Source organism: Gasterosteus aculeatus, chromosome 13 (genome assembly GCF_964276395.1).
Source record: "Gasterosteus aculeatus chromosome 13, fGasAcu3.hap1.1, whole genome shotgun sequence".
NCBI lineage: Eukaryota > Metazoa > Chordata > Actinopteri > Perciformes > Gasterosteidae > Gasterosteus > Gasterosteus aculeatus.
The window spans coordinates 3028201-3049972 of NC_135701.1; the positions used below are offsets into that span (position 1 = coordinate 3028201).

The 21772-nt window shown below is 41.8% G+C and overlaps 22 non-coding genes across 22 annotated transcripts; all 22 read left to right on the top strand.

Moving 5' to 3' along the window:
- The first annotated feature begins 842 nt into the window (after positions 1–842).
- Positions 843–925, top strand: trnal-cag (transfer RNA leucine (anticodon CAG)). The gene has a single exon. It is a non-coding gene; the product is annotated as a tRNA-Leu (tRNA).
- Positions 926–2052: 1127 nt separating this feature from the next.
- On the top strand, positions 2053–2135 carry trnal-cag (transfer RNA leucine (anticodon CAG)). The gene has a single exon. It is a non-coding gene; the product is annotated as a tRNA-Leu (tRNA).
- Positions 2136–3644: 1509 nt separating this feature from the next.
- Positions 3645–3727, top strand: trnal-cag (transfer RNA leucine (anticodon CAG)). Its single transcript has one exon. It is a non-coding gene; the product is annotated as a tRNA-Leu (tRNA).
- Positions 3728–4855: 1128 nt separating this feature from the next.
- trnal-cag (transfer RNA leucine (anticodon CAG)) lies at positions 4856–4938 on the top strand. The gene has a single exon. It is a non-coding gene; the product is annotated as a tRNA-Leu (tRNA).
- Positions 4939–5641: 703 nt separating this feature from the next.
- trnal-cag (transfer RNA leucine (anticodon CAG)) lies at positions 5642–5724 on the top strand. The gene has a single exon. It is a non-coding gene; the product is annotated as a tRNA-Leu (tRNA).
- A 321-nt stretch (positions 5725–6045) lies between these two features.
- On the top strand, positions 6046–6128 carry trnal-cag (transfer RNA leucine (anticodon CAG)). The gene has a single exon. It is a non-coding gene; the product is annotated as a tRNA-Leu (tRNA).
- A 1509-nt stretch (positions 6129–7637) lies between these two features.
- trnal-cag (transfer RNA leucine (anticodon CAG)) lies at positions 7638–7720 on the top strand. Its single transcript has one exon. It is a non-coding gene; the product is annotated as a tRNA-Leu (tRNA).
- A 1128-nt stretch (positions 7721–8848) lies between these two features.
- Positions 8849–8931, top strand: trnal-cag (transfer RNA leucine (anticodon CAG)). Its single transcript has one exon. It is a non-coding gene; the product is annotated as a tRNA-Leu (tRNA).
- Positions 8932–9634: 703 nt separating this feature from the next.
- trnal-cag (transfer RNA leucine (anticodon CAG)) lies at positions 9635–9717 on the top strand. Its single transcript has one exon. It is a non-coding gene; the product is annotated as a tRNA-Leu (tRNA).
- A 702-nt stretch (positions 9718–10419) lies between these two features.
- Positions 10420–10502, top strand: trnal-cag (transfer RNA leucine (anticodon CAG)). Its single transcript has one exon. It is a non-coding gene; the product is annotated as a tRNA-Leu (tRNA).
- A 704-nt stretch (positions 10503–11206) lies between these two features.
- On the top strand, positions 11207–11289 carry trnal-cag (transfer RNA leucine (anticodon CAG)). The gene has a single exon. It is a non-coding gene; the product is annotated as a tRNA-Leu (tRNA).
- A 298-nt stretch (positions 11290–11587) lies between these two features.
- On the top strand, positions 11588–11670 carry trnal-cag (transfer RNA leucine (anticodon CAG)). The gene has a single exon. It is a non-coding gene; the product is annotated as a tRNA-Leu (tRNA).
- A 1128-nt stretch (positions 11671–12798) lies between these two features.
- Positions 12799–12881, top strand: trnal-cag (transfer RNA leucine (anticodon CAG)). The gene has a single exon. It is a non-coding gene; the product is annotated as a tRNA-Leu (tRNA).
- Positions 12882–13584: 703 nt separating this feature from the next.
- Positions 13585–13667, top strand: trnal-cag (transfer RNA leucine (anticodon CAG)). The gene has a single exon. It is a non-coding gene; the product is annotated as a tRNA-Leu (tRNA).
- A 321-nt stretch (positions 13668–13988) lies between these two features.
- Positions 13989–14071, top strand: trnal-cag (transfer RNA leucine (anticodon CAG)). The gene has a single exon. It is a non-coding gene; the product is annotated as a tRNA-Leu (tRNA).
- Positions 14072–15580: 1509 nt separating this feature from the next.
- Positions 15581–15663, top strand: trnal-cag (transfer RNA leucine (anticodon CAG)). Its single transcript has one exon. It is a non-coding gene; the product is annotated as a tRNA-Leu (tRNA).
- A 1128-nt stretch (positions 15664–16791) lies between these two features.
- Positions 16792–16874, top strand: trnal-cag (transfer RNA leucine (anticodon CAG)). Its single transcript has one exon. It is a non-coding gene; the product is annotated as a tRNA-Leu (tRNA).
- A 703-nt stretch (positions 16875–17577) lies between these two features.
- trnal-cag (transfer RNA leucine (anticodon CAG)) lies at positions 17578–17660 on the top strand. The gene has a single exon. It is a non-coding gene; the product is annotated as a tRNA-Leu (tRNA).
- A 702-nt stretch (positions 17661–18362) lies between these two features.
- On the top strand, positions 18363–18445 carry trnal-cag (transfer RNA leucine (anticodon CAG)). The gene has a single exon. It is a non-coding gene; the product is annotated as a tRNA-Leu (tRNA).
- A 704-nt stretch (positions 18446–19149) lies between these two features.
- trnal-cag (transfer RNA leucine (anticodon CAG)) lies at positions 19150–19232 on the top strand. The gene has a single exon. It is a non-coding gene; the product is annotated as a tRNA-Leu (tRNA).
- Positions 19233–19530: 298 nt separating this feature from the next.
- On the top strand, positions 19531–19613 carry trnal-cag (transfer RNA leucine (anticodon CAG)). The gene has a single exon. It is a non-coding gene; the product is annotated as a tRNA-Leu (tRNA).
- Positions 19614–19934: 321 nt separating this feature from the next.
- trnal-cag (transfer RNA leucine (anticodon CAG)) lies at positions 19935–20017 on the top strand. Its single transcript has one exon. It is a non-coding gene; the product is annotated as a tRNA-Leu (tRNA).
- The last annotated feature ends 1755 nt before the right edge of the window (positions 20018–21772 follow it).

Genomic DNA, 21772 nt, shown 5'->3' on the forward strand with positions numbered 1-21772 from the left:
ACTTTTATAATTTTCACTACTTACAGAGGTTTCCAGTCAGGAAGGCCAAGCAGTCTAAGGCGCTGCGTTCAGGTCGCAGTCTCCAATGGACGTGTGCGTTGGAATCCAACTTCTAACACGGATTGATGTGGTTCACTTGCTCGCTAGCCTGTAAAGTGATTAGGTAAAGGCCACAATACTTTGCTGTGATCTTCTAAAGTCCTAATAGTCCCATCGCTAGAGTATTGGTATAAAGATGGCATTAATGTTACAAAGTAACATGCTAGAGGCGTGCACTTGCATGAATGGTAGCTGCACTGCTTCAAGGTAAGATGCTGCAATGCGGCGTCTAGACAATATTCTATGTAAGAATATACTAACAAAGGGTAAAGCAATGACATATGCAGTGTACGAAATCCAGATACTTTTTGTAATTTTCACTACTTACAGAGGTTTCCAGTCAGGAAGGCCAAGCAGTCTAAGGCGCTGCGTTCAGGTCGCAGTCTCCAATGGACGTGTGCGTTGGAATCCAACTTCTAACACAGATTGATGTGGTTCACTTGCTCGCTAGCCTTTAAAGTGATTAGGTAAAGGCCACAATACTTTGCTGTGATCTTCTAAAGTCCTAATAGTCCCATCGCTAGAGTATTGGTATAAAGATGGCATTAAAGTTACAAAGTAACATGCTAGAGGCTTTCACTTACATGAATGCTAGCTGCACTGCTTCAAGGTAAGATGCTGCAATGCGGCGTCTAGACACAATATTCTATGTAAGCATATAATAACAAAGGGTAAAGCAATGACATATGCAGTGTACGAAATCAAGATACTTTTATAATTTTCACTACTTACGGCATCTTCAAGTCAGGATGGCCGAGCGGTCTAAGGCGTTGCGTTCAGGTCGCAGTCTCCATTGGAGGCGTGGGTTCGAATCGCACTTCTGACAGGATAGATTTGGTTCACTTGCTCGGTTGCCTGTATTGAGATTAGGTAAAGGCCAGAATACTTTGCTGTGATCTTCTAAAGTCCTAATAGTCCCATTGCTAGAGTATTGGTATAAAGATGGCATTAATGTTACAAAGTAACATGCTAGAGGCGTGCACTTGCATGAATGGTAGCTGCACTGCTTCAAGGTAAGATGCTGCAATGCGGCGTCTAGACAATATTCTATGTAAGAATATACTAACAAAGGGTAAAGCAATGACATATGCAGTGTACAAAATCCAGATACTTTTTGTAATTTTCACTACTTACAGAGGTTTCCAGTCAGGAAGGCCAAGCAGTCTAAGGCGCTGCGTTCAGGTCGCAGTCTCCAATGGACGTGTGCGTTGGAATCCAACTTCTAACACGGATTGATGTGGTTCACTTGCTCGCTAGCCTGTAAAGTGATTAGGTAAAGGCCACAATACTTTGCTGTGATCTTCTAAAGTCCTAATAGTCCCATCGCTAGAGTATTGGTATAAAGATGGCATTAATGTTACAAAGTAACATGCTAGAGGCGTGCACTTGCATGAATGGTAGCTGCACTGCTTCAAGGTAAGATGCTGCAATGCGGCGGCTAGACAATATTCTATGTAAGAATATACTAACAAAGGGTAAAGCAATGACATATGCAGTGTACGAAATCCAGATACTTTTTGTAATTTTCACTACTTACAGAGGTTTCCAGTCAGGAAGGCCAAGCAGTCTAAGGCGCTGCGTTCAGGTCGCAGTCTCCAATGGACGTGTGCGTTGGAATCCAACTTCTAACACAGATTGATGTGGTTCACTTGCTCGCTAGCCTTTAAAGTGATTAGGTAAAGGCCACAATACTTTGCTGTGATCTTCTAAAGTCCTAATAGTCCCATCGCTAGAGTATTGGTATAAAGATGGCATTAAAGTTACAAAGTAACATGCTAGAGGCTTTCACTTACATGAATGCTAGCTGCACTGCTTCAAGGTAAGATGCTGCAATGCGGCGTCTAGACACAATATTCTATGTAAGAATATACTAACAAAGGGTAAAGCAATGACATATGCAGTGTACGAAATCCAGATACTTTTTGTAATTTTCACTACTTACAGCATTTTCAAGTCAGGATGGCCGAGCGGTCTAAGGCGCTGCGTTCAGGTCGCAGTCTCCATTGGAGGCGTGGTTTCGAATCCCACTTCTGACAGGATAGATTTGGTTCACTTGCTCGGCTGCCTGTGTTGAGATTAGGTAAAGGCAACAATGCTGTGCTGTGATTTTGTAAAGTATCAATAGTCCCGTCGCTAGAGTATAGGTATAAAGATGGCATTAATGTTACCAATTAAATGAATGGTAGCTGCACTGCTTTAAGGTAAGATGCTGCAATGCGGCGTCTAGACACAATATTCTATGTAAGCATATAATAACAAAGGGTAAAGCAATGACATATGCAGTGTACGAAATCAAGATACTTTTATAATTTTCACTACTTACAGAGGTTTCCAGTCAGGAAGGCCAAGCAGTCTAAGGCGCTGCGTTCAGGTCGCAGTCTCCAATGGACGTGTGCGTTGGAATCCAACTTCTAACACGGATTGATGTGGTTCACTTGCTCGCTAGCCTGTAAAGTGATTAGGTAAAGGCCACAATACTTTGCTGTGATCTTCTAAAGTCCTAATAGTCCCATCGCTAGAGTATTGGTATAAAGATGGCATTAATGTTACAAAGTAACATGCTAGAGGCGTGCACTTGCATGAATGGTAGCTGCACTGCTTCAAGGTAAGATGCTGCAATGCGGCGTCTAGACAATATTCTATGTAAGAATATACTAACAAAGGGTAAAGCAATGACATATGCAGTGTACGAAATCCAGATACTTTTTGTAATTTTCACTACTTACAGAGGTTTCCAGTCAGGAAGGCCAAGCAGTCTAAGGCGCTGCGTTCAGGTCGCAGTCTCCAATGGACGTGTGCGTTGGAATCCAACTTCTAACACAGATTGATGTGGTTCACTTGCTCGCTAGCCTTTAAAGTGATTAGGTAAAGGCCACAATACTTTGCTGTGATCTTCTAAAGTCCTAATAGTCCCATCGCTAGAGTATTGGTATAAAGATGGCATTAAAGTTACAAAGTAACATGCTAGAGGCTTTCACTTACATGAATGCTAGCTGCACTGCTTCAAGGTAAGATGCTGCAATGCGGCGTCTAGACACAATATTCTATGTAAGCATATAATAACAAAGGGTAAAGCAATGACATATGCAGTGTACGAAATCAAGATACTTTTATAATTTTCACTACTTACAGAGGTTTCCAGTCAGGAAGGCCAAGCAGTCTAAGGCGCTGCGTTCAGGTCGCAGTCTCCAATGGACGTGTGCGTTGGAATCCAACTTCTAACACGGATTGATGTGGTTCACTTGCTCGCTAGCCTGTAAAGTGATTAGGTAAAGGCCACAATACTTTGCTGTGATTTTCTAAAGTCCTAATAGTCCCATCGCTAGAGTATTGGTATAAAGATGGCATTAATGTTACAAAGTAACATGCTAGAGGCTTTCACTTACATGAATGCTAGCTGCACTGCTTCAAGGTAAGATGCTGCAATGCGGCGTCTAGACACAATATTCTATGTAAGCATATAATAACAAAGGGTAAAGCAATGACATATGCAGTGTACGAAATCAAGATACTTTTATAATTTTCACTACTTACGGCATCTTCAAGTCAGGATGGCCGAGCGGTCTAAGGCGTTGCGTTCAGGTCGCAGTCTCCATTGGAGGCGTGGGTTCGAATCGCACTTCTGACAGGATAGATTTGGTTCACTTGCTCGGTTGCCTGTATTGAGATTAGGTAAAGGCCACAATACTTTGCTGTGATCTTCTAAAGTCCTAATAGTCCCATTGCTAGAGTATTGGTATAAAGATGGCATTAATGTTACAAAGTAACATGCTAGAGGCGTGCACTTGCATGAATGGTAGCTGCACTGCTTCAAGGTAAGATGCTGCAATGCGGCGTCTAGACAATATTCTATGTAAGAATATACTAACAAAGGGTAAAGCAATGACATACGCAGTGTACAAAATCCAGATACTTTTTGTAATTTTCACTACTTACAGAGGTTTCCAGTCAGGAAGGCCAAGCAGTCTAAGGCGCTGCGTTCAGGTCGCAGTCTCCAATGGACGTGTGCGTTGGAATCCAACTTCTAACACGGATTGATGTGGTTCACTTGCTCGCTAGCCTGTAAAGTGATTAGGTAAAGGCCACAATACTTTGCTGTGATCTTCTAAAGTCCTAATAGTCCCATCGCTAGAGTATTGGTATAAAGATGGCATTAATGTTACAAAGTAACATGCTAGAGGCTTTCACTTACATGAATGCTAGCTGCACTGCTTCAAGGTAAGATGCTGCAATGCGGCGTCTAGACACAATATTCTATGTAAGCATATAATAACAAAGGGTAAAGCAATGACATATGCAGTGTACGAAATCAAGATACTTTTATAATTTTCACTACTTACGGCATTTTCCAGTCAGGAAGGCCAAGCAGTCTAAGGCGCTGCGTTCAGGTCGCAGTCTCCAATGGACGTGTGCGTTGGAATCCAACTTCTAACACAGATTGATGTGGTTCACTTGCTCGCTAGCCTTTAAAGTGATTAGGTAAAGGCCACAATACTTTGCTGTGATCTTCTAAAGTCCTAATAGTCCCATCGCTAGAGTATTGGTATAAAGATGGCATTAATGTTACAAAGTAACATGCTAGAGGCTTTAACTTACATGAATGGTAGCTGCACTGCTTCAAGGTAAGATGCTGCAATGCGGCGTCTAGACACAATATTCTATGTAAGAATATACTAACAAAGGGTAAAGCAATGACATATGCAGTGTACGAAATCCAGATACTTTTTGTAATTTTCACTACTTACAGCATTTTCAAGTCAGGATGGCCGAGCGGTCTAAGGCGCTGCGTTCAGGTCGCAGTCTCCATTGGAGGCGTGGGTTGGAATCCCACTTCTGACAGGATAGATTTGGTTCACTTGCTCGGTTGCCTGTATTGAGATTAGGTAAAGGCAACAATGCTGTGCTGTGATTCTGTAAAGTATCAATAGTCCCGTCGCTAGAGTATAGGTATAAAGATGGCATTAATGTTACCAATTAAATGAATGGTAGCTGCACTGCTTTAAGGTAAGATGCTGCAATGCGGCGTCTAGACACAATATTCTATGTAAGCATATAATAACAAAGGGTAAAGCAATGACATATGCAGTGTACGAAATCAAGATACTTTTATAATTTTCACTACTTACAGAGGTTTCCAGTCAGGAAGGCCAAGCAGTCTAAGGCGCTGCGTTCAGGTCGCAGTCTCCAATGGACGTGTGCGTTGGAATCCAACTTCTAACACGGATTGATGTGGTTCACTTGCTCGCTAGCCTGTAAAGTGATGAGGTAAAGGCCACAATACTTTGCTGTGATTTTCTAAAGTCCTAATAGTCCCATCGCTAGAGTATTGGTATAAAGATGGCATTAATGTTACAAAGTAACATGCTAGAGGCTTTAACTTACATGAATGGTAGCTGCACTGCTTCAAGGTAAGATGCTGCAATGCGGCGTCTAGACACAATATTCTATGTAAGAATATACTAACAAAGGGTAAAGCAATGACATATGCAGTGTACGAAATCCAGATACTTTTTGTAATTTTCACTACTTACAGCATTTTCAAGTCAGGATGGCCGAGCGGTCTAAGGCGCTGCGTTCAGGTCGCAGTCTCCATTGGAGGCGTGGGTTCGAATCCCACTTCTGACAGGATAGATTTGGTTCACTTGCTCGGTTGCCTGTATTGAGATGAGGTAAAGGCCACAATACTTTCCTGTGATTTTCTAAAGTCCTAATAGTCCCATCGCTAGAGTATTGGTATAAAGATGGCATTAAAGTTACAAAGTAACATGCTAGAGGCTTTCACTTGCATGAATGGTAGCTGCACTGCTTCAAGGTAAGATGCTGCAATGCGGCGTCTAGACACAATATTCTATGTAAGAATATACTAACAAAGGGTAAAGCAATGACATATGCAGTGTACGAAATCCAGATACTTTTTGTATTTTTCACTACTTACAGCATTTTCAAGTCAGGATGGCCGAGCGGTCTAAGGCGCTGCGTTCAGGTCGCAGTCTCCATTGGAGACGTGGTTTCGAATCCCACTTCTGACAGGATAGATTTGGTTCACTTGCTCGGCTGCCTGTATTGAGATTAGGTAAAGGCAACAATGCTGTAATGTGATTTTGTAAAGTATCAATAGTCCCGTCGCTAGAGTATAGGTATAAAGATGGCATTAATGTTACCAATTAAATGAATGGTAGCTGCACTGCTTTAAGGTAAGATGCTGCAATGCGGCGTCTAGACACAATATTCTATGTAAGCATATAATAACAAAGGGTAAAGCAATGACATATGCAGTGTACGAAATCAAGATACTTTTATAATTTTCACTACTTACAGAGGTTTCCAGTCAGGAAGGCCAAGCAGTCTAAGGTGCTGCGTTCAGGTCGCAGTCTCCAATGGACGTGTGCGTTGGAATCCAACTTCTAACACGGATTGATGTGGTTCACTTGCTCGCTAGCCTGTAAAGTGATTAGGTAAAGGCCACAATACTTTGCTGTGATCTTCTAAAGTCCTAATAGTCCCATCGCTAGAGTATTGGTATAAAGATGGCATTAATGTTACAAAGTAACATGCTAGAGGCGTGCACTTGCATGAATGGTAGCTGCACTGCTTCAAGGTAAGATGCTGCAATGCGGCGTCTAGACAATATTCTATGTAAGAATATACTAACAAAGGGTAAAGCAATGACATATGCAGTGTACGAAATCCAGATACTTTTTGTAATTTTCACTACTTACAGAGGTTTCCAGTCAGGAAGGCCAAGCAGTCTAAGGCGCTGCGTTCAGGTCGCAGTCTCCAATGGACGTGTGCGTTGGAATCCAACTTCTAACACAGATTGATGTGGTTCACTTGCTCGCTAGCCTTTAAAGTGATTAGGTAAAGGCCACAATACTTTGCTGTGATCTTCTAAAGTCCTAATAGTCCCATCGCTAGAGTATTGGTATAAAGATGGCATTAAAGTTACAAAGTAACATGCTAGAGGCTTTCACTTACATGAATGCTAGCTGCACTGCTTCAAGGTAAGATGCTGCAATGCGGCGTCTAGACACAATATTCTATGTAAGCATATAATAACAAAGGGTAAAGCAATGACATATGCAGTGTACGAAATCAAGATACTTTTATAATTTTCACTACTTACAGAGGTTTCCAGTCAGGAAGGCCAAGCAGTCTAAGGCGCTGCGTTCAGGTCGCAGTCTCCAATGGACGTGTGCGTTGGAATCCAACTTCTAACACGGATTGATGTGGTTCACTTGCTCGCTAGCCTGTAAAGTGATTAGGTAAAGGCCACAATACTTTGCTGTGATTTTCTAAAGTCCTAATAGTCCCATCGCTAGAGTATTGGTATAAAGATGGCATTAATGTTACAAAGTAACATGCTAGAGGCTTTCACTTACATGAATGCTAGCTGCACTGCTTCAAGGTAAGATGCTGCAATGCGGCGTCTAGACACAATATTCTATGTAAGCATATAATAACAAAGGGTAAAGCAATGACATATGCAGTGTACGAAATCAAGATACTTTTATAATTTTCACTACTTACGGCATCTTCAAGTCAGGATGGCCGAGCGGTCTAAGGCGTTGCGTTCAGGTCGCAGTCTCCATTGGAGGCGTGGGTTCGAATCGCACTTCTGACAGGATAGATTTGGTTCACTTGCTCGGTTGCCTGTATTGAGATTAGGTAAAGGCCACAATACTTTGCTGTGATCTTCTAAAGTCCTAATAGTCCCATTGCTAGAGTATTGGTATAAAGATGGCATTAATGTTACAAAGTAACATGCTAGAGGCGTGCACTTGCATGAATGGTAGCTGCACTGCTTCAAGGTAAGATGCTGCAATGCGGCGTCTAGACAATATTCTATGTAAGAATATACTAACAAAGGGTAAAGCAATGACATACGCAGTGTACAAAATCCAGATACTTTTTGTAATTTTCACTACTTACAGAGGTTTCCAGTCAGGAAGGCCAAGCAGTCTAAGGCGCTGCGTTCAGGTCGCAGTCTCCAATGGACGTGTGCGTTGGAATCCAACTTCTAACACGGATTGATGTGGTTCACTTGCTCGCTAGCCTGTAAAGTGATTAGGTAAAGGCCACAATACTTCGCTGTGATTTTCTAAAGTCCTAATAGTCCCATCGCTAGAGTATTGGTATAAAGATGGCATTAATGTTACAAAGTAACATGCTAGAGGCTTTCACTTACATGAATGCTAGCTGCACTGCTTCAAGGTAAGATGCTGCAATGCGGCGTCTAGACACAATATTCTATGTAAGCATATAATAACAAAGGGTAAAGCAATGACATATGCAGTGTACGAAATCAAGATACTTTTATAATTTTCACTACTTACGGCATTTTCCAGTCAGGAAGGCCAAGCAGTCTAAGGCGCTGCGTTCAGGTCGCAGTCTCCAATGGACGTGTGCGTTGGAATCCAACTTCTAACACAGATTGATGTGGTTCACTTGCTCGCTAGCCTGTAAAGTGATTAGGTAAAGGCCACAATACTTTGCTGTGATCTTCTAAAGTCCTAATAGTCCCATCGCTAGAGTATTGGTATAAAGATGGCATTAATGTTACAAAGTAACATGCTAGAGGCTTTAACTTACATGAATGGTAGCTGCACTGCTTCAAGGTAAGATGCTGCAATGCGGCGTCTAGACACAATATTCTATGTAAGAATATACTAACAAAGGGTAAAGCAATGACATATGCAGTGTACGAAATCCAGATACTTTTTGTATTTTTCACTACTTACAGCATTTTCAAGTCAGGATGGCCGAGCGGTCTAAGGCGCTGCGTTCAGGTCGCAGTCTCCATTGGAGGCGTGGGTTGGAATCCCACTTCTGACAGGATAGATTTGGTTCACTTGCTCGGTTGCCTGTATTGAGATTAGGTAAAGGCAACAATGCTGTGCTGTGATTCTGTAAAGTATCAATAGTCCCGTCGCTAGAGTATAGGTATAAAGATGGCATTAATGTTACCAATTAAATGAATGGTAGCTGCACTGCTTTAAGGTAAGATGCTGCAATGCGGCGTCTAGACACAATATTCTATGTAAGCATATAATAACAAAGGGTAAAGCAATGACATATGCAGTGTACGAAATCAAGATACTTTTATAATTTTCACTACTTACAGAGGTTTCCAGTCAGGAAGGCCAAGCAGTCTAAGGCGCTGCGTTCAGGTCGCAGTCTCCAATGGACGTGTGCGTTGGAATCCAACTTCTAACACGGATTGATGTGGTTCACTTGCTCGCTAGCCTGTAAAGTGATGAGGTAAAGGCCACAATACTTTGCTGTGATTTTCTAAAGTCCTAATAGTCCCATCGCTAGAGTATTGGTATAAAGATGGCATTAATGTTACAAAGTAACATGCTAGAGGCTTTAACTTACATGAATGGTAGCTGCACTGCTTCAAGGTAAGATGCTGCAATGCGGCGTCTAGACACAATATTCTATGTAAGAATATACTAACAAAGGGTAAAGCAATGACATATGCAGTGTACGAAATCCAGATACTTTTTGTAATTTTCACTACTTACAGCATTTTCAAGTCAGGATGGCCGAGCGGTCTAAGGCGCTGCGTTCAGGTCGCAGTCTCCATTGGAGGCGTGGGTTCGAATCCCACTTCTGACAGGATAGATTTGGTTCACTTGCTCGGTTGCCTGTATTGAGATTAGGTAAAGGCAACAATGCTGTGCTGTGATTCTGTAAAGTATCAATAGTCCCGTCGCTAGAGTATAGGTATAAAGATGGCATTAATGTTACCAATTAAATGAATGGTAGCTGCACTGCTTTAAGGTAAGATGCTGCAATGCGGCGTCTAGACACAATATTCTATGTAAGCATATAATAACAAAGGGTAAAGCAATGACATATGCAGTGTACGAAATCAAGATACTTTTATAATTTTCACTACTTACAGAGGTTTCCAGTCAGGAAGGCCAAGCAGTCTAAGGCGCTGCGTTCAGGTCGCAGTCTCCAATGGACGTGTGCGTTGGAATCCAACTTCTAACACGGATTGATGTGGTTCACTTGCTCGCTAGCCTGTAAAGTGATGAGGTAAAGGCCACAATACTTTGCTGTGATTTTCTAAAGTCCTAATAGTCCCATCGCTAGAGTATTGGTATAAAGATGGCATTAATGTTACAAAGTAACATGCTAGAGGCTTTAACTTACATGAATGGTAGCTGCACTGCTTCAAGGTAAGATGCTGCAATGCGGCGTCTAGACACAATATTCTATGTAAGCATATAATAACAAAGGGTAAAGCAATGACATATGCAGTGTACGAAATCAAGATACTTTTATAATTTTCACTACTTACGGCATCTTCAAGTCAGGATGGCCGAGCGGTCTAAGGCGTTGCGTTCAGGTCGCAGTCTCCATTGGAGGCGTGGGTTCGAATCCCACTTCTGACAGGATAGATTTGGTTCACTTTCTCGGTTGCCTGTATTGAGATTAGGTAAAGGCAACAATGCTGTGCTGTGATTTTGTAAAGTCCTAATAGTCCCGTCGCTAGAGTATAGATATAAAGCTGGCATTAATGTTACAAATTAAATGAATGGTAGCTGCACTGCTTTAAGGTAAGATGCTCCAATGCGGCGTCTAAACACAATATTCTATGTAAGCATATAATAACAAAGGGTAAAGCAATGACATATGCAGTGTACGAAATTAAGATACTTTTTGTAATTTTCACTACTTACAGAGGTTTCCAGTCAGGAAGGCCAAGCAGTCTAAGGCGCTGCGTTCAGGTCGCAGTCTCCAATGGACGTGTGCGTTGGAATCCAACTTCTAACACGGATTGATGTGGTTCACTTGCTCGCTAGCCTGTAAAGTGATTAGGTAAAGGCCACAATACTTTGCTGTGATTTTCTAAAGTCCTAATAGTCCCATCGCTAGAGTATTGGTATAAAGATGGCATTAATGTTACAAAGTAACATGCTAGAGGCTTTAACTTACATGAATGGTAGCTGCACTGCTTCAAGGTAAGATGCTGCAATGCGGCGTCTAGACACAATATTCTATGTAAGAATATACTAACAAAGGGTAAAGCAATGACATATGCAGTGTACGAAATCCAGATACTTTCTGTAATTTTCACTACTTACAGCATTGTCAAGTCAGGATGGCCGAGCGGTCTAAGGCGCTGCGTTCAGGTCGCAGTCTCCATTGGAGGCGTGGTTTCGAATCCCACTTCTGACAGGATAGATTTGGTTCACTTGCTCGGCTGCCTGTATTGAGATTAGGTAAAGGCAACAATGCTGTGCTGTGATTTTGTAAAGTATCAATAGTCCCGTCGCTAGAGTATAGGTATAAAGATGGCATTAATGTTACCAATTAAATGAATGCTAGCTGCACTGCTTCAAGGTAAGATGCTGCAATGCGGCGTCTAGACACAATATTCTATGTAAGCATATAATAACAAAGGGTAAAGCAATGACATATGCAGTGTACGAAATCAAGATACTTTTATAATTTTCACTACTTACGGCATCTTCAAGTCAGGATGGCCGAGCGGTCTAAGGCGTTGCGTTCAGGTCGCAGTCTCCATTGGAGGCGTGGGTTCGAATCGCACTTCTGACAGGATAGATTTGGTTCACTTGCTCGGTTGCCTGTATTGAGATTAGGTAAAGGCCACAATACTTTGCTGTGATCTTCTAAAGTCCTAATAGTCCCATTGCTAGAGTATTGGTATAAAGATGGCATTAATGTTACAAAGTAACATGCTAGAGGCGTGCACTTGCATGAATGGTAGCTGCACTGCTTCAAGGTAAGATGCTGCAATGCGGCGTCTAGACAATATTCTATGTAAGAATATACTAACAAAGGGTAAAGCAATGACATACGCAGTGTACAAAATCCAGATACTTTTTGTAATTTTCACTACTTACAGAGGTTTCCAGTCAGGAAGGCCAAGCAGTCTAAGGCGCTGCGTTCAGGTCGCAGTCTCCAATGGACGTGTGCGTTGGAATCCAACTTCTAACACGGATTGATGTGGTTCACTTGCTCGCTAGCCTGTAAAGTGATTAGGTAAAGGCCACAATACTTTGCTGTGATCTTCTAAAGTCCTAATAGTCCCATCGCTAGAGTATTGGTATAAAGATGGCATTAATGTTACAAAGTAACATGCTAGAGGCTTTCACTTACATGAATGCTAGCTGCACTGCTTCAAGGTAAGATGCTGCAATGCGGCGTCTAGACACAATATTCTATGTAAGCATATAATAACAAAGGGTAAAGCAATGACATATGCAGTGTACGAAATCAAGATACTTTTATAATTTTCACTACTTACGGCATTTTCCAGTCAGGAAGGCCAAGCAGTCTAAGGCGCTGCGTTCAGGTCGCAGTCTCCAATGGACGTGTGCGTTGGAATCCAACTTCTAACACAGATTGATGTGGTTCACTTGCTCGCTAGCCTTTAAAGTGATTAGGTAAAGGCCACAATACTTTGCTGTGATCTTCTAAAGTCCTAATAGTCCCATCGCTAGAGTATTGGTATAAAGATGGCATTAATGTTACAAAGTAACATGCTAGAGGCTTTAACTTACATGAATGGTAGCTGCACTGCTTCAAGGTAAGATGCTGCAATGCGGCGTCTAGACACAATATTCTATGTAAGAATATACTAACAAAGGGTAAAGCAATGACATATGCAGTGTACGAAATCCAGATACTTTTTGTAATTTTCACTACTTACAGCATTTTCAAGTCAGGATGGCCGAGCGGTCTAAGGCGCTGCGTTCAGGTCGCAGTCTCCATTGGAGGCGTGGGTTGGAATCCCACTTCTGACAGGATAGATTTGGTTCACTTGCTCGGTTGCCTGTATTGAGATTAGGTAAAGGCAACAATGCTGTGCTGTGATTCTGTAAAGTATCAATAGTCCCGTCGCTAGAGTATAGGTATAAAGATGGCATTAATGTTACCAATTAAATGAATGGTAGCTGCACTGCTTTAAGGTAAGATGCTGCAATGCGGCGTCTAGACACAATATTCTATGTAAGCATATAATAACAAAGGGTAAAGCAATGACATATGCAGTGTACGAAATCAAGATACTTTTATAATTTTCACTACTTACAGAGGTTTCCAGTCAGGAAGGCCAAGCAGTCTAAGGCGCTGCGTTCAGGTCGCAGTCTCCAATGGACGTGTGCGTTGGAATCCAACTTCTAACACGGATTGATGTGGTTCACTTGCTCGCTAGCCTGTAAAGTGATGAGGTAAAGGCCACAATACTTTGCTGTGATTTTCTAAAGTCCTAATAGTCCCATCGCTAGAGTATTGGTATAAAGATGGCATTAATGTTACAAAGTAACATGCTAGAGGCTTTAACTTACATGAATGGTAGCTGCACTGCTTCAAGGTAAGATGCTGCAATGCGGCGTCTAGACACAATATTCTATGTAAGAATATACTAACAAAGGGTAAAGCAATGACATATGCAGTGTACGAAATCCAGATACTTTTTGTAATTTTCACTACTTACAGCATTTTCAAGTCAGGATGGCCGAGCGGTCTAAGGCGCTGCGTTCAGGTCGCAGTCTCCATTGGAGGCGTGGGTTCGAATCCCACTTCTGACAGGATAGATTTGGTTCACTTGCTCGGTTGCCTGTATTGAGATGAGGTAAAGGCCACAATACTTTCCTGTGATTTTCTAAAGTCCTAATAGTCCCATCGCTAGAGTATTGGTATAAAGATGGCATTAAAGTTACAAAGTAACATGCTAGAGGCTTTCACTTGCATGAATGGTAGCTGCACTGCTTCAAGGTAAGATGCTGCAATGCGGCGTCTAGACACAATATTCTATGTAAGAATATACTAACAAAGGGTAAAGCAATGACATATGCAGTGTACGAAATCCAGATACTTTTTGTATTTTTCACTACTTACAGCATTTTCAAGTCAGGATGGCCGAGCGGTCTAAGGCGCTGCGTTCAGGTCGCAGTCTCCATTGGAGACGTGGTTTCGAATCCCACTTCTGACAGGATAGATTTGGTTCACTTGCTCGGCTGCCTGTATTGAGATTAGGTAAAGGCAACAATGCTGTAATGTGATTTTGTAAAGTATCAATAGTCCCGTCGCTAGAGTATAGGTATAAAGATGGCATTAATGTTACCAATTAAATGAATGGTAGCTGCACTGCTTTAAGGTAAGATGCTGCAATGCGGCGTCTAGACACAATATTCTATGTAAGCATATAATAACAAAGGGTAAAGCAATGACATATGCAGTGTACGAAATCAAGATACTTTTATAATTTTCACTACTTACAGAGGTTTCCAGTCAGGAAGGCCAAGCAGTCTAAGGTGCTGCGTTCAGGTCGCAGTCTCCAATGGACGTGTGCGTTGGAATCCAACTTCTAACACGGATTGATGTGGTTCACTTGCTCGCTAGCCTGTAAAGTGATTAGGTAAAGGCCACAATACTTTGCTGTGATCTTCTAAAGTCCTAATAGTCCCATCGCTAGAGTATTGGTATAAAGATGGCATTAATGTTACAAAGTAACATGCTAGAGGCGTGCACTTGCATGAATGGTAGCTGCACTGCTTCAAGGTAAGATGCTGCAATGCGGCGTCTAGACAATATTCTATGTAAGAATATACTAACAAAGGGTAAAGCAATGACATATGCAGTGTACGAAATCCAGATACTTTTTGTAATTTTCACTACTTACAGAGGTTTCCAGTCAGGAAGGCCAAGCAGTCTAAGGCGCTGCGTTCAGGTCGCAGTCTCCAATGGACGTGTGCGTTGGAATCCAACTTCTAACACAGATTGATGTGGTTCACTTGCTCGCTAGCCTTTAAAGTGATTAGGTAAAGGCCACAATACTTTGCTGTGATCTTCTAAAGTCCTAATAGTCCCATCGCTAGAGTATTGGTATAAAGATGGCATTAAAGTTACAAAGTAACATGCTAGAGGCTTTCACTTACATGAATGCTAGCTGCACTGCTTCAAGGTAAGATGCTGCAATGCGGCGTCTAGACACAATATTCTATGTAAGCATATAATAACAAAGGGTAAAGCAATGACATATGCAGTGTACGAAATCAAGATACTTTTATAATTTTCACTACTTACAGAGGTTTCCAGTCAGGAAGGCCAAGCAGTCTAAGGCGCTGCGTTCAGGTCGCAGTCTCCAATGGACGTGTGCGTTGGAATCCAACTTCTAACACGGATTGATGTGGTTCACTTGCTCGCTAGCCTGTAAAGTGATTAGGTAAAGGCCACAATACTTTGCTGTGATTTTCTAAAGTCCTAATAGTCCCATCGCTAGAGTATTGGTATAAAGATGGCATTAATGTTACAAAGTAACATGCTAGAGGCTTTCACTTACATGAATGCTAGCTGCACTGCTTCAAGGTAAGATGCTGCAATGCGGCGTCTAGACACAATATTCTATGTAAGCATATAATAACAAAGGGTAAAGCAATGACATATGCAGTGTACGAAATCAAGATACTTTTATAATTTTCACTACTTACGGCATCTTCAAGTCAGGATGGCCGAGCGGTCTAAGGCGTTGCGTTCAGGTCGCAGTCTCCATTGGAGGCGTGGGTTCGAATCGCACTTCTGACAGGATAGATTTGGTTCACTTGCTCGGTTGCCTGTATTGAGATTAGGTAAAGGCCACAATACTTTGCTGTGATCTTCTAAAGTCCTAATAGTCCCATTGCTAGAGTATTGGTATAAAGATGGCATTAATGTTACAAAGTAACATGCTAGAGGCGTGCACTTGCATGAATGGTAGCTGCACTGCTTCAAGGTAAGATGCTGCAATGCGGCGTCTAGACAATATTCTATGTAAGAATATACTAACAAAGGGTAAAGCAATGACATACGCAGTGTACAAAATCCAGATACTTTTTGTAATTTTCACTACTTACAGAGGTTTCCAGTCAGGAAGGCCAAGCAGTCTAAGGCGCTGCGTTCAGGTCGCAGTCTCCAATGGACGTGTGCGTTGGAATCCAACTTCTAACACGGATTGATGTGGTTCACTTGCTCGCTAGCCTGTAAAGTGATTAGGTAAAGGCCACAATACTTCGCTGTGATTTTCTAAAGTCCTAATAGTCCCATCGCTAGAGTATTGGTATAAAGATGGCATTAATGTTACAAAGTAACATGCTAGAGGCTTTCACTTACATGAATGCTAGCTGCACTGCTTCAAGGTAAGATGCTGCAATGCGGCGTCTAGACACAATATTCTATGTAAGCATATAATAACAAAGGGTAAAGCAATGACATATGCAGTGTACGAAATCAAGATACTTTTATAATTTTCACTACTTACGGCATTTTCCAGTCAGGAAGGCCAAGCAGTCTAAGGCGCTGCGTTCAGGTCGCAGTCTCCAATGGACGTGTGCGTTGGAATCCAACTTCTAACACAGATTGATGTGGTTCACTTGCTCGCTAGCCTGTAAAGTGATTAGGTAAAGGCCACAATACTTTGCTGTGATCTTCTAAAGTCCTAATAGTCCCATCGCTAGAGTATTGGTATAAAGATGGCATTAATGTTACAAAGTAACATGCTAGAGGCTTTAACTTACATGAATGGTAGCTGCACTGCTTCAAGGTAAGATGCTGCAATGCGGCGTCTAGACACAATATTCTATGTAAGAATATACTAACAAAGGGTAAAGCAATGACATATGCAGTGTACGAAATCCAGATACTTTTTGTATTTTTCACTACTTACAGCATTTTCAAGTCAGGATGGCCGAGCGGTCTAAGGCGCTGCGTTCAGGTCGCAGTCTCCATTGGAGGCGTGGGTTGGAATCCCACTTCTGACAGGATAGATTTGGTTCACTTGCTCGGTTGCCTGTATTGAGATTAGGTAAAGGCAACAATGCTGTGCTGTGATTCTGTAAAGTATCAATAGTCCCGTCGCTAGAGTATAGGTATAAAGATGGCATTAATGTTACCAATTAAATGAATGGTAGCTGCACTGCTTTAAGGTAAGATGCTGCAATGCGGCGTCTAGACACAATATTCTATGTAAGCATATAATAACAAAGGGTAAAGCAATGACATATGCAGTGTACGAAATCAAGATACTTTTATAATTTTCACTACTTACAGAGGTTTCCAGTCAGGAAGGCCAAGCAGTCTAAGGCGCTGCGTTCAGGTCGCAGTCTCCAATGGACGTGTGCGTTGGAATCCAACTTCTAACACGGATTGATGTGGTTCACTTGCTCGCTAGCCTGTAAAGTGATGAGGTAAAGGCCACAATACTTTGCTGTGATTTTCTAAAGTCCTAATAGTCCCATCGCTAGAGTATTGGTATAAAGATGGCATTAATGTTACAAAGTAACATGCTAGAGGCTTTAACTTACATGAATGGTAGCTGCACTGCTTCAAGGTAAGATGCTGCAATGCGGCGTCTAGACACAATATTCTATGTAAGAATATACTAACAAAGGGTAAAGCAATGACATATGCAGTGTACGAAATCCAGATACTTTTTGTAATTTTCACTACTTACAGCATTTTCAAGTCAGGATGGCCGAGCGGTCTAAGGCGCTGCGTTCAGGTCGCAGTCTCCATTGGAGGCGTGGGTTCGAATCCCACTTCTGACAGGATAGATTTGGTTCACTTGCTCGGTTGCCTGTATTGAGATTAGGTAAAGGCAACAATGCTGTGCTGTGATTCTGTAAAGTATCAATAGTCCCGTCGCTAGAGTATAGGTATAAAGATGGCATTAATGTTACCAATTAAATGAATGGTAGCTGCACTGCTTTAAGGTAAGATGCTGCAATGCGGCGTCTAGACACAATATTCTATGTAAGCATATAATAACAAAGGGTAAAGCAATGACATATGCAGTGTACGAAATCAAGATACTTTTATAATTTTCACTACTTACAGAGGTTTCCAGTCAGGAAGGCCAAGCAGTCTAAGGCGCTGCGTTCAGGTCGCAGTCTCCAATGGACGTGTGCGTTGGAATCCAACTTCTAACACGGATTGATGTGGTTCACTTGCTCGCTAGCCTGTAAAGTGATGAGGTAAAGGCCACAATACTTTGCTGTGATTTTCTAAAGTCCTAATAGTCCCATCGCTAGAGTATTGGTATAAAGATGGCATTAATGTTACAAAGTAACATGCTAGAGGCTTTAACTTACATGAATGGTAGCTGCACTGCTTCAAGGTAAGATGCTGCAATGCGGCGTCTAGACACAATATTCTATGTAAGCATATAATAACAAAGGGTAAAGCAATGACATATGCAGTGTACGAAATCAAGATACTTTTATAATTTTCACTACTTACGGCATCTTCAAGTCAGGATGGCCGAGCGGTCTAAGGCGTTGCGTTCAGGTCGCAGTCTCCATTGGAGGCGTGGGTTCGAATCCCACTTCTGACAGGATAGATTTGGTTCACTTTCTCGGTTGCCTGTATTGAGATTAGGTAAAGGCAACAATGCTGTGCTGTGATTTTGTAAAGTCCTAATAGTCCCGTCGCTAGAGTATAGATATAAAGCTGGCATTAATGTTACAAATTAAATGAATGGTAGCTGCACTGCTTTAAGGTAAGATGCTCCAATGCGGCGTCTAAACACAATATTCTATGTAAGCATATAATAACAAAGGGTAAAGCAATGACATATGCAGTGTACGAAATTAAGATACTTTTTGTAATTTTCACTACTTACAGAGGTTTCCAGTCAGGAAGGCCAAGCAGTCTAAGGCGCTGCGTTCAGGTCGCAGTCTCCAATGGACGTGTGCGTTGGAATCCAACTTCTAACACGGATTGATGTGGTTCACTTGCTCGCTAGCCTGTAAAGTGATTAGGTAAAGGCCACAATACTTTGCTGTGATTTTCTAAAGTCCTAATAGTCCCATCGCTAGAGTATTGGTATAAAGATGGCATTAATGTTACAAAGTAACATGCTAGAGGCTTTAACTTACATGAATGGTAGCTGCACTGCTTCAAGGTAAGATGCTGCAATGCGGCGTCTAGACACAATATTCTATGTAAGAATATACTAACAAAGGGTAAAGCAATGACATATGCAGTGTACGAAATCCAGATACTTTCTGTAATTTTCACTACTTACAGCATTGTCAAGTCAGGATGGCCGAGCGGTCTAAGGCGCTGCGTTCAGGTCGCAGTCTCCATTGGAGGCGTGGTTTCGAATCCCACTTCTGACAGGATAGATTTGGTTCACTTGCTCGGCTGCCTGTATTGAGATTAGGTAAAGGCAACAATGCTGTGCTGTGATTTTGTAAAGTATCAATAGTCCCGTCGCTAGAGTATAGGTATAAAGATGGCATTAATGTTACCAATTAAATGAATGCTAGCTGCACTGCTTCAAGGTAAGATGCTGCAATGCGGCGTCTAGACACAATATTCTATGTAAGCATATAATAACAAAGGGTAAAGCAATGACATATGCAGTGTACGAAATCAAGATACTTTTATAATTTTCACTACTTACGGCATCTTCAAGTCAGGATGGCCGAGCGGTCTAAGGCGTTGCGTTCAGGTCGCAGTCTCCATTGGAGGCGTGGGTTCGAATCCCACTTCTGACAGGATAGATTTGGTTCACTTGCTCGGTTGCCTGTATTGAGATGAGGTAAAGGCCACAATACTTTGCTGTGATTTTCTAAAGTCCTAATAGTCCCATCGCTAGAGTATTGGTATAAAGATGGCATTAAAGTTACAAAGTAACATGCTAGAGGCTTTCACTTGCATGAATGGTAGCTGCACTGCTTCAAGGTAAGATGCTGCAATGCGGCGTCTAGACACAATATTCTAAGTAAGAATATACTAACAAAGGGTAAAGCAATGACATATGCAGTGTACGAAATCCAGATACTTTTTGTATTTTTCACTACTTACGATATTTTCAAGTCAGGATGGCCGAGCGGTCTAAGGCGCTGCGTTCAGGTCGCAGTCTCCATTGGAGGCGTGGTTTCGAATCCCACTTCTGACAGGATAGATTTGGTTCACTTGCTCGGCTGCCTGTATTGAGATTAGGTAAAGGCAACAATGCTGTGCTGTGATTTTGTAAAGTATCAATAGTCCCGTCGCTAGAGTATAGGTATAAAGATGGCATTAATGTTACCATTTAAATGAATGGTAGCTGCACTGCTTTAAGGTAAGATGCTGCAATGCGGCGTCTAGACACAATATTCTATGTAAGCATATAATAACAAAGGGTGAAGCAATGACATATGCAGTGTACGAAATCAAGATACTTTTATAATTTTCACTACTTACAGAGGTTTCCAGTCAGGAAGGCCAAGCAGTCTAAGGCGCTGCGTTCAGGTCGCAGTCTCCAATGGACGTGTGCGTTGGAATCCAACTTCTAACACGGATTGATGTGGTTCACTTGCTCGCTAGCCTGTAAAGTGATTAGGTAAAGGCCACAATACTTTGCTGTGATCTTCTAAAGTCCTAATAGTCCCATCGCTAGAGTATTGGTATAAAGATGGCATTAATGTTACAAAGTAACATGCTAGAGGCGTGCACTTGCATGAATGGTAGCTGCACTGCTTCAAGGTAAGATGCTGCAATGCGGCGTCTAGACAATATTCTATGTAAGAATATACTAACAAAGGGTAAAGCAATGACATATGCAGTGTACGAAATCCAGATACTTTTTGTAATTTTCACTACTTACAGAGGTTTCCAGTCAGGAAGGCCAAGCAGTCTAAGGCGCTGCGTTCAGGTCGCAGTCTCCAATGGACGTGTGCGTTGGAATCCAACTTCTAACACAGATTGATGTGGTTCACTTGCTCGCTAGCCTTTAAAGTGATTAGGTAAAGGCCACAATACTTTGCTGTGATCTTCTAAAGTCCTAATAGTCCCATCGCTAGAGTATTGGTATAAAGATGGCATTAAAGTTACAAAGTAACATGCTAGAGGCTTTCACTTACATGAATGCTAGCTGCACTGCTTCAAGGTAAGATGCTGCAATGCGGCGTCTAGACACAATATTCTATGTAAGCATATAATAACAAAGGGTAAAGCAATGACATATGCAGTGTACGAAATCAAGATACTTTTATAATTTTCACTACTTACAGAGGTTTCCAGTCAGGAAGGCCAAGCAGTCTAAGGCGCTGCGTTCAGGTCGCAGTCTCCAATGGACGTGTGCGTTGGAATCCAACTTCTAACACGGATTGATGTGGTTCACTTGCTCGCTAGCCTGTAAAGTGATTAGGTAAAGGCCACAATACTTTGCTGTGATTTTCTAAAGTCCTAATAGTCCCATCGCTAGAGTATTGGTATAAAGATGGCATTAATGTTACAAAGTAACATGCTAGAGGCTTTCACTTACATGAATGCTAGCTGCACTGCTTCAAGGTAAGATGCTGCAATGCGGCGTCTAGACACAATATTCTATGTAAGCATATAATAACAAAGGGTAAAGCAATGACATATGCAGTGTACGAAATCAAGATACTTTTATAATTTTCACTACTTACAGAGGTTTCCAGTCAGGAAGGCCAAGCAGTCTAAGGCGCTGCGTTCAGGTCGCAGTCTCCAATGGACGTGTGCGTTGGAATCCAACTTCTAACACAGATTGATGTGGTTCACTTGCTCGCTAGCCTTTAAAGTGATTAGGTAAAGGCCACAATACTTTGCTGTGATCTTCTAAAGTCCTAATAGTCCCATCGCTAGAGTATTGGTATAAAGATGGCATTAAAGTTACAAAGTAACATGCTAGAGGCTTTCACTTACA